This window comes from Sciurus vulgaris, assembly GCF_902686455.1.
Source record: "Sciurus vulgaris genome assembly, chromosome: 6".
NCBI classification, from domain to species: domain Eukaryota; kingdom Metazoa; phylum Chordata; class Mammalia; order Rodentia; family Sciuridae; genus Sciurus; species Sciurus vulgaris.
The window spans coordinates 109,276,704-109,287,681 of NC_136466.1; positions in this window are offsets into that span (position 1 = coordinate 109,276,704).

The window sequence follows — 10,978 nt, forward strand, 5'->3', positions numbered from 1 at the left end:
ATTTTAACTATCTGCTTTTTCAGAAATTATTTCAGTTAAAAATCATAAACTTATTGAATCTCTTAATTTTTCCTATCTGTGTGAGTCCTAAATAAATCAGATCAGGAAATTGCTTTAGTCATCCATTAGTGCACAGGCAGGACCCCCCTCAGGGATTCCCTATCTCAGCCTGGAATGTTCTTCCCCAAAAGCAAGTTATTGGAAGAATTATAGTTAAAAGAAAATAATACTAACTCTGCTCTAACCTCCCTTAACCTGTACCCCTCACTTCTACTCTACTATGTCATCCTTCCTTTTTTATTTAATAACACTGAAAAGTGTGGGAAACTGCTTATGGGAGATTTATGATGGGGAATCTGTAGAATGGGTATGAAAGGCTTTTCCAAAAATTTTGTCTATGGGCCCAGATTTTAAGTTACCCTAATGATGGCAACATTGTTGCCTGATTAATGGGTGTTTGTGATTTATTTCCCTTCCAAATCATGATTGTACTCCTCAGGGTTTCTTCTTTGAGGGGTTATCAGCACAACTGTTAGGGCCTCAGTTGGAGAATAATTTATGTTGAGATTTCTAACTGATCTTCCCTAATCTAAGGAACCAGCAGAAATCAAGAAGTTATGAATTTAGAAGAAAGAGGAGGTGATTGTCAGAGAGGGCTCTTGTCAGGGATGAGAGGGGTTTCAGAGCCAGAAAAAGATTCATTTAGGGGAGTTGGGAGGGTACATGATGTATACATCATGGTGGGTAGCAAGAAATTGGTGTAATTATTTTATGTCTTCTGATTTCCAAGAAGAATAGGATATAAAGTTTGCTGAAAAGGAGGCAAAGAAATTACACATTTAATCATTATTATATAGACAATATAAATGTTGAACATAGTCAAGCCTGTACCACAGAATGACAGATTCACCATTTTAAGACATTACTATGGTTTGAATGTGAGGTGTCCCCCAAAAGCTCATGTGTGAGACAATGCAAGAAAGTTCAGAGAAGTGATTGGGATGTGAGAGTCTTAACCCAATCAGTGATTAATTCCCCTGATAGGGATTAACTGAGTGGTAACTGAAGTGGTAGGGTGTGGCTGGAGGAGGTGGGAATTGGGGTGTGGCTTTGGGGTATATATTTGTATCTTGCAAGTGGAGACCTCTCTCTGCTTCCTGATCACCATGTGAGCTGCTTCCCTCTGCCACACTCTTCTGCCATGATGTCCTGCCTCACCTTGAGCCCGGAGGAGTGGAGCCAGCCTTCTGCGGACTAAGACCTCTGGAACCGTGAGCCCTCAAATAAACCTTTCCTCGTTTACAGTTGTTGTGGTCAGGTCATTTAGTCACAGCCATGAAAAAGCTGACTAAAACAGACATGGTACATTAAGAACTAGATAGAAAGAAAGATTGACTTGGGGGTATAGGTGATGAATTATCAAGGCTTATAGACTAAATAGTTGAGTATTTTTTGAAGGATGTGTAATATTTCTAAAGGTAAAGGTTGAGGAAAATTCCTTTAAGGCATGGGAAACAGTGTGAATTAAAGCCACAAGGGAAAGAGGATGCTGTTGGAAATAACTTGAGAGCTGGTTGAGCCCATAGGGTGTAACATGGTTGAGGGCAGTGAGGGTGGACAGAGACAGAGGGGACATTGTCTAGGAAGAGTCTAAAGCAGAGGATTCCCAAAGCCCTCTGGTCTGTGTGGTGGTTCCCCTTCTCTATAATAAAATGGCATGGGGTTAGGGTGGGAAGCAAAGCTAGATACATCCAATTTTAAATGATTTGAAGTCCAAGTTTAGCACACTTACATTTTAAAAGCCAGATTTACTGAAATATAATTTATATATATAACAAAATGCATCCTTTTGAAATGCATACTCTCTACATTTTCAGTGTTAAATGTCCTTTTTGATGCAATGCCAGTGAAAATTGAAATGGAAAAGAACCAAAGTAACACCATTTTGTTCTGACTTGATGCCATTGTATGCTTGCTTATAATGTTTTCCTTTCAGCCTCCTGAGGCTCTATCTATGGGGACAGTAGAGTAGGACTTTCCCATGTCCCTGATTATGGTTCTTATGTGTAACAAAATGACTCTGAAATGTATAATCAAAACAATTCTCTCATGTAATCAAAATATCTGTCTCAACAGGCTCTTTCTCACCTACATGTGCCTCAATTGTTTTTGTGGTTTTATGGTTTTTACCTTTATAAACTCTGTACTTCCAAAATTAGGTGCTGGGAGTTCTTTGAGGTGGTAGCCTGCTCCCAGCCCCCACTTGCCTGGCATGCTCATGAAAGAACCATTTTTTCCCTTTCAATTTGTTTCAATATGGGTGGTGGCTTGTAATTCTCACACACTCCATAACAAAAACAGACGATAGTTATTTTCCTAATGTTTCTACTCTCAACAAAAAAATTCTTGACATCTCTGTTTTGTGATGCCAAAATTTGGAGGGAAAATTTGGTGATCTGGAAAATCTAAAAAACTGGAAACCACTGACTTCAAAGAGACTTAGGAAACGAGCAATCCAAATGACTGGAAGGACGATTTATGTTGAAGAAATGAAATTCGGGAGGGAACACTTTGAGTGAAGAGAGGACTGAAGTTTCGAATTTCCGAGGGAGCTGCATGTCTAGATTTCAATCTAGATTTCAGTCTAGATGTGGTTTCAAGCATAGGACAGCCTGCACTGGCCTGGTTTCCTGTCACAGCTCTGGCACTCATTAGCTGGGTCACCTTCAGTAAGTCTTGCGGTTTTGTGGGAACTCAGCTTCAGGCAGGCCGATATCTAAGATTCTCTTTTTGGCTGAAATATTTCAAGTCTGTATTTGACTTTGTTTGATCATATCTCATATTCTATGTTTCAGCACTCAGGAAATAAAGCAAATAAGCCTTGGTCTAAATTGATTTTGACTTTATTTGAACTGCAGGCTTTAACGAGAAAGAACAAACCTCAAATCAAATCAATTTCATAAGTTTGGATTTTTAAAATGCTAAATAATCTTGTGAAGAGCTCTAAGCATTTGGAATTTGAAGAGAATTTAAAAAATTATATTATAATACAGTTTCTTATATTTGAAATACATATTATTTATATGTAAATATGATTATTATAAATTAGAATGTATACAAATTATATACATGATACACATAATACATTATATATGTATATAGATCATATGTGTATATATGTGTGTGTGTGTATACATGATATATATATATGTAAGTTTCTTCAACACACAACATAATTTATTTCCTTTTGTATGCCCATCTCCCAATTTTCATTGATAGTCATATGGAGTTCACCTAGGGGAACTCACTTCATAAGGACTAAAAACCTCTATAAAGATAAAATCAGGACGTGCTTCTAACCTGGAAAATTTTATGCTAGCAAATGCTTGTTAGGGCCCTCAAGTCTTAAAGCCATACTTCTAATGAACTCATGTCTCAATAGCGGTTTGGGGTGTTCAGGCTCTTCTTGTCACATTCTGTGGTCTTTCTCAATTTATAGTCTCTACACAAAGGTTCTGAAGCAGTCAGTGTTTGTGGGTTTTAGTGGGAGTTTGCTGTGGTTCCTGCTGTGTGGCTTCCTATCTCATTTGGGAACTGATCACAGAATGTCAGGGACAGTCAGATGGTTGATTGGCTTTCCTGCCAGGTTTTTTTTTTTAACCAACTGATACCTCAGGCCAGTCAGCATGTGGCATGTTCAGCACTGGTTCCAGCATCCTGGAATTGTCTTTCTCCTTGTGTGTACCATCATTTGTAAGCCATAACCCAGAGAGTCATCTACAGCAGTTAAAACAAATTTAAAATTGTTTACAATCCTCTGGAAGAGGCCCAATCCAACCAGTCTGGGAGCAGTTTTAACCTCTAAATCCCATGAGAGCCAAACTCTTTTTTTTTTTTTTTCTTTTTCATGGTATGATATGATAAACCTGTATTTTGAAAAATAGTTCAATATCAGAAATATCAGTATTAGTATGCTGGTGACTGAAAGAAAGGAAAAATTTTTTTCCCCACCTGACTTATAGAATAAGGAAATGTTTGCCCCCGATACTGAAGAAGTAGGAAGACCATAGGCTTGCTGCTGTCCCTGCTCATCCCTCTTTTGTGTCTCCTCTCTGAGTTGTTTCATTCTGGGGTCAGTTTCCTGGGCACGGGGAGAGCCAAACTCTTAACTGCCATTGCCTGTCACTGAACCGGAAATCTAGCAACCCCTCTGCCTCAGTGTGTTCTTACCATTGAGTTTCTGGTCCACAGGAACATTTATCTTTCTTTTCAAGGCTGACTACATATTTTTAGTTTTCTAATTTTAATATTTTTTTTCTGTTCTTGTGGTGGAATTACTTCCTGTCATGCACTTAGGTCACTAGCAAGATAATAAGTGTATATTGCCATTCACTCTCAAACTCACTACAATTTGCCTCTTCCTCCTAACATTCCACTAAAAAATTTTCTCTATCATGATCTGATCCAAATTCATGTGTACAAGTCAAGTAGATGTATTTTTGTTCTTATATAATTTTATTTATCGGAAACATTGAACACAGTTGATCAACCATTTCCTGTTTATCGAAACATTTCATTTTTACTTTCATTTTACTATCTCTAGGTTTTTCTTCACTGTGCCTGACTAATTCTCCTTGACTCCTTATGGCAGCTTTGTTTGAATGGGTAGCAGGAATTTGTGTGTGTGTGTTTGTGTTTTGTTGGTGATCAAACCCAGGCCTGGATCAGGCTAGGCGAGTGATCTACCATTGAGCCCTGCAGTAGGAAGGGTGCAGTGCTGGGGATTGAACCCAGAGCCTTATGCTTGACAGGCAAGCACTCTACCAACTGAGCTATATCCCCAGCCCTGTAGTAGGAATCTTAAAACTTCTAACTTCTCTTTAATTTCTACTCCCTTTTAAAATAATCTGGTAGTTCAGATTCAGATTTTTAATATAGCACTTAAAATTTCCCTTTTGGATTAATGTTTTAGCATTTGCATTAAACTTCTCAACAATATAACAACAATTTTATTGACTTAACTCCATTGATTCTTCTGAAACGTCATCTCAGTTCTTGAGTTCTTTAATTCTTCAAGTGATTTTTTTTGAGACTGGTACTTGAATATTATGTTTCTGAGTCCTTGCATACTTTAATTTATATTTGTTTTGCCCTTACAAACAATTCATTTTTTAGATAGAGGTTATAGAACCCTCTTTCTGCACTGTTGGTCCACTGTTTTTGGCATTGAAATAAGGAAAATCTTTCACTGTAATTATTTATTTTGTGCAAGTATCTTGTCTCTCTCTACAGTCTCTGAGTAGTTGCTTTCCCCCCTATATTTGAACTTCAGAAATGTTACTCAGGGTATTTTTGTGTAGCTCTGTCTCTGTAAATCTTGCCTAAATCTTATTCAGTCACTCCAATGGAAAGATTCAAGATTTTCTTTGGTTAGACAGAAGGTATTTCTCTCATTTCTTTGATTATTGTTTCTCTGCTGTATGCTTGGTTCTTTTTCTGAGATTCACATTATCATAGATATTCCACAGAGATCCCACAAATCATATCTGGGATTCATTTAATCATAGATACTCCATATGAACTATGTTTTTTTTTTCTTTTCTCCATTTTCATCTTAACTTTTTTTCCTGTCGGGGGAAATCTTGATGTTATTCTCTAAGTTATAGACTTGGTTTAATTTGGTCCCTAATCTCCCACTCAATGGAACAGTCCCTGTAATTGTTTCCTCAAACTCTCTTTTCTTGTAGTTCTAGTGTCAGGAAGCAAATACCTCTGAGAGGCACAGATCACTCATTCATTCAGACTTTAGTCAGGGCGAGTTTTCCATGGCCTCTTTTCCAGGGACTCCAGAGAAGAAGGGGTACAGGGAACATAGGGAGACACTGGGACCAGCTTTATCTGCTTCACACTTTGCTAAGGTCTGTCTCTGGTTGGAGCTCTCAAAGACTCAGCACAGGCCCCCAAAGGGATACAAGAGTGCCAATGCTCTGAGAGGGCATGTGGGAATCACATCGTGATTATAAGAGCAGTGTTGTTTTTTTCTTTTTTCTTTGCATTTAGTAAGCAAGGGGGGTGGGGAGAGCATAGGAGGAGAAGGAGGGGGAGAGAGAATGGAGATAGGAAGAGAGTGAGCCCGGATTTTATGTTGAGATAGGACTGAGGGAGGAGACAGCTGGTGAAGGAAATTGGAGGAAAATATAAATTCTAATGAGCATTTATTCAGTTATTTGCTATGGTATATATTGGTAAACTCTCTTCATGTTCTCCAATGAATTCTTTAGTAATTCCTTTGTTATTGTAAGTAAAAATTGATACGATTTTATTCATATTTTATTCTTTAGGCCAATGTCCAGGATGATAAGATGGCTCTATGCATTCATTCATCCCTTTTTTTCACTATTCAACAGAGATTTCAGAGTGCCAGGTACTCTGTGCCACGTCTGTGTCAGGCACTGGGATAGGCTCCAGGAGTACAGCAGAGAGGAAATCAGTTAAGCTTTCTACTCTCAAGGCGTTTGTGATCTTATACAACAAGAAGGCTCTGCAGGTGGAACACCTGAAGATAAATCCATGGAGGGCCATGAATCCCTCTTCCTTGGGAATTTGTCCAGATCATTGCTTCTTTTACCTGTTCCTACAAGACACTATTCACTCTCATTTTCCCAGGTTGCCTGTGATTCCTCTGTCTGAGGGTACCAGCCTCTGATATTTGTTTCCAATCCTTTGAAAATCCATTTTGGGGATATACTTTCTAGCTACTTCAGCATTGATGTCCTAACGTGAGATAAGAGTGCCAAGAGCTCTGAGATGGCATCAAATCTATCCTCTGGTTTCTAATCTCTGTGAGATTACAGATTAACTGTGAGAAAACAGCCCTGCCCTCAACGTTCCAACAAGTCCTTGAAAACATCCTGATCTCCACATGGCCATTCTATGGGAAAAATCTGATGGTATCCACCCTCTACAAGAGGGGTCTGCTCCCAGGCTTAATTCATCAGCACATCGGATGAAAATCAAGTTCATTTGGATGAGAATGGCTGAATTTGTGTGTGCAGACTCCAGAAGGCAGAGCTACACACACACACACACACACACACACACACTTGATTCTGTTTCTCTGGTCACTCATTCCCCTTTCGCCAGAGCACTTCCGCACTGTTACCAAGGACAACTCCACACAGGGCTGTCTGCTCTCTGGATGATTGAAACCATTAATAATTTACCCAACTTCAGCTGCTGCCTTTCATTAATTATCACTATACTAATGATATCCCTGAGGAAAAGGGAAAAAAATAATTCCCCCACCAATGCCAGCTCTGTGGAGACAGATCATATTTCATAAATAAATCAGGGGTGGGTGTTTTGCCTTGAATTCCTTTGAACTCTTCCTCTGCAGAGTTTAGAGGAGGTGGAAGTAAGCATAATGGGATTAAATGAAGTAGGCAGAGTGTTTGAGTATCAGTGTCAGTGGGCTACTAATGCAGCGGTGTTTAGCCTGTCTATTCTTTCAGCTGGGGTCACACTTACTGGAATGTGTTCTCAGTAGAGGCAGACTTTCTTAAAATGTGGTACTGAGAACTAGGCAGTCCCTAAACAAGACCGATGCTTTGCTCAAATCACTGCACTTCTTACCTAAGGTGGCAGATTTTTCTCCATTGGATCTGACCTTGTTGATTCAAGGGGTACTAACTGAGTTAATATATCTGAACAGTACCTGAGCACCACAAGTACTCAATAAAAGTAAGTTATTCCCCCAAACAAAGGAATGTTCTGCAGCATTTTCTAGGCTGTGTTTGTGAATGGTTTGTAAGGGGTTTGTTCTATCTCTTGCAGACATTGTGGGTTGGAACAGAGGGTTTTACTAACACATTTGAGCAACTCTTTTTTTTTGTTCCTACTCTCTTCATAAGAAGAAGTGGAGCGGTATAGGGTAGATTTTCAAATGGAATGGTCCACATGGAGATGGGCAGGAGCTTGAGACGAAGTGCACTGAACCAGTCCTTGGTTCTTCTGTGTGGTTATTAGTGGTCCTTCATTTGTTCAGGAAGTCTGGCAGTTTTATTGAGTAGTGAGAGAGAAGTATGCATTCAACTAATATATGAATTAAGAGCACTGTCCTGGGTGCTGAAAATTTCTTTCTTGTTTAGTTTGATCCTAACCTCATGAATGCTTTTCACAAAAATTGAATAAAAGAAAAAATGAGAAGAAAATCATCACTCCTGTTCACTGGTCAGGTGTTGGGGATATTTTTTTCTTCCTAAGTTTCCTGTATGAGGTGGTATTTTGGGTGCTCCCTGTATGTTCTCCCTGCCCTACCCCACCTTTTATTGTGGTGCTGGGGATTGATCTCAGGACTCACACATGCTAGGCAACTGCTCTACCACTAAGCATCCTTCTTCTTTTTTGAAGGCACATGCACATATTTTTAAATATAAATATGTATATATTTTAAGTTGTTGGTGGACCTTTATTTTATTTATTTATATTCAGTTCTAAGAATTGAACCCAGTGCCCCACACATGATAGGAAAACATTCTACCACTGAGCCAGTCCACCCTCCCCATTTTTATTGTAGTAAAATATACATAATATTTATCATGTGAACCATTCATAAGTGTACAATTCAGTGGTATTAAATACATCACAGTATTGTGCTTCATTACCATTATCTCCACTCAAAAATTTCATCATCCCAACAAAACCTCTAGAACCTTTAAAAAATGACTCCCCCTGTGCCTTCCCCCATCCTCTTGTAAACTCGTACTTTCTGTCTTTATAGATTTGCTTATTCTATTTACTTCATGCAAGAAGAATCATATAATATTTGTCTATGCACACACAAATTCCTATGGTGTGTGTATATGTATGTGTTAGAGTTGGTCACCCACTCCATTGTTTATAGACACTTGTTTCCATCTCTTGGCCATTGTGAGTAATGCTGCTAAGAAGACATGTCCTTCCTGTTTCTGGTCTTGCTGCAATTGCCTTCTTGGAGTGCTTTCCTCCTTAAATTCCATGAGATAGACTGGGACCCTCTGTTCTTTAGGAGACTTTCCCCTCTTCTCACCCTGAGGGAGACCTCAGAGTAAGTAACTGTAGACTGATACCCAGGATTTTAGGGGAAAGAGTTCCTTTTTTTTGTTGATGTTTTCCCACAGATTTATTTTTCCTTTTCTCCTCTCACCAGAAGAGATCTTGAGGACTGTGGGACTAGGGACAGGGAAATAAGAAAGCTACTCAAATAGTTTTTGACTCAGGAGACCAGCCAAAAAAAGACCTTCTGGAATCTGACTCAGTCTACTCATCCAGGGTTCCTTGGAGAAGTCTGGGACCAAAGCTCTATCTGGTAATACTGCTTGGACTTTATCTTCTCATTCCTTTCTCTCACAAGGACCTGCTTGGGGCCCTCTAGGTCTCAGTAGGGAGATTCCAAAGCGTTTAGAGTTCTTATTCACTTTTTTCTATTTCTGTCTTAGACACACACTAATATGTGTGTGTCTGGTATTTTCTACAGACTGAGCTGGGAAGATCCTCAGGGAAAAAGTGCTATATAAGGATTGAGACCCTGCACTGGGAAAGATTTCTCATGGTGACATTTCAAGCCATCCCTGTAGCTGGATTGCTGTTGGGCAAAGTCGAACAAAGAGCTAGTCACATCCAGGTTTTGAGAGAAGATGGTATGGTTTCTAGGTGTGGGTTATTAATGATTTCATGCAGTTGCATTTCCTTGAAGGTAAAGTCTTAGATAGAGATCAAAGTTCTTATGCTAGCAGAAAATGTGATAGGTGATATCTGGGATCTGGTTTTGAGGAGGGCAGGGATCCATGTTGGGTCCAGAGTAGGTATATCTAGAACTATACTTTGCAGATCATACTTCCTTGGGACAAGACCATGGCAAATGGTACCTCTACCATTTTGAGGACTGTGTCTGATTAATGGGATACAATGCTGCTATTCATTTCTAGAACTACCACAGATTCCTCTGAATCTAGACTGAGCTTGGTGACAGGTAATGACCCAGATGATTTTTTTCTTTGTTCTGTTTTTCAGCAATTTTCTTTATGGTCAGTTTCTCTAGATAAAATAAATGTTTCTTCAAAATAAAAATGCATAGTACGGGACTCAGGATATGTCTCAATGGTGGAATACTTGCCTAGCAAGTATGAAGCCTTGGGTTTAATCCCTAGTACAGAAAAATAAAAATAAAAAAGTGCAGTACAGAAAATATTTGTGTTCATAGTGACACAAAGAGATAATACATTGAAAAGGCTGATAACACAAAATCTGCAACCTGATGATGGCCTGGGTTTGGATCCTAGCTTCAACACTATTTAGATAGATGACCTGGGGCAAGTTATACAAAATCTTTCAGAATTTAATTTTCCTCATCTATAAAACTGAGATGTAACTAATAACCTTTAGGATTTTTTGGAAAATAAAATATTTTATGTCTGTTGAATACTTAAAATAGTTCTTATTTAAGTATTTGCTTTTACTTTAGTGATGGTTTATGTTTCTTTCCCGTAATAACTTCTCGAGGACAAGGACAACATCTACACAATGCCAGGAACATAATAGAAGTGAAGTAGATATTGTTGCATGACAGAATACTTTTTAATGGCTCAATGTTCTTCACAGTTAGAGGAATAAAATACATAGTGAGGAAGTGCAGGGATTTGGAGTTAAGCACTGACCAAGGATAAGTTGTGTGTCTCTGAGTCCCTGAGGGACAAGCTTAAAATGTAGCAACCACAGCAACGGCATTGGCCTTTGTGTTCTGCTCTGTTTGGAGAAATAGAAAAGCAGAAAAGCACAGGAAATGAAATCATGGAGATTCTTGTTATGAGTGGCTATGTGCAGGGCTTACTAGAGAACATGTTATGTTTCTAGGCAGAGTCTAACAATTTAAAAAAACAAGTTTCAGAGGGAAACAGAAATGATGCTGGAGACTTTGAATAAGTGAGATGGCAAAAAGAAA